This window comes from Echinops telfairi, unplaced genomic scaffold, assembly GCF_000313985.2.
Source record: "Echinops telfairi isolate 266 unplaced genomic scaffold, ASM31398v2 ScPeMD7_7465;HRSCAF=8503, whole genome shotgun sequence".
NCBI classification, from domain to species: Eukaryota; Metazoa; Chordata; class Mammalia; order Afrosoricida; family Tenrecidae; genus Echinops; species Echinops telfairi.
The window spans coordinates 7,791,110-7,791,488 of record NW_022111365.1 but is presented as its reverse complement, the minus strand read 5'-3'; positions in this window follow the sequence as shown (position 1 = coordinate 7,791,488).

Here is a 379-nt window from a genome sequence, read left to right as displayed (position 1 = left end):
GCAGGCTCCCTCCCTGCAAGACATCCATATTGAGAAGACACATGGAGAGAGGATGATGGAGCCAGAGCTTTGGAGCTGGAAGAGCCACGTGGAGACCCCTGACAGGGCTGAGATGGGTCTACCACCACTGGATCCACAAGACTCTCCACCCACTGGCCTGTGATCTTCCTGCATTCAGTATCATTGCATGTGTTTTGTGAGCCTAAAGAGAATTTCTAGATTGGCATCAGACCTATGGGCTACTACCAGACATATGGACTTGATCTGGACTGGGTTGGGATGTTTTCTTAACAATTACTCTTTGTATAAAGCTCTTTCTTACACACATATGCATCTCCTGGATTTGTTTCTCTAGTCTACCTGGACTAACACAGTAGGA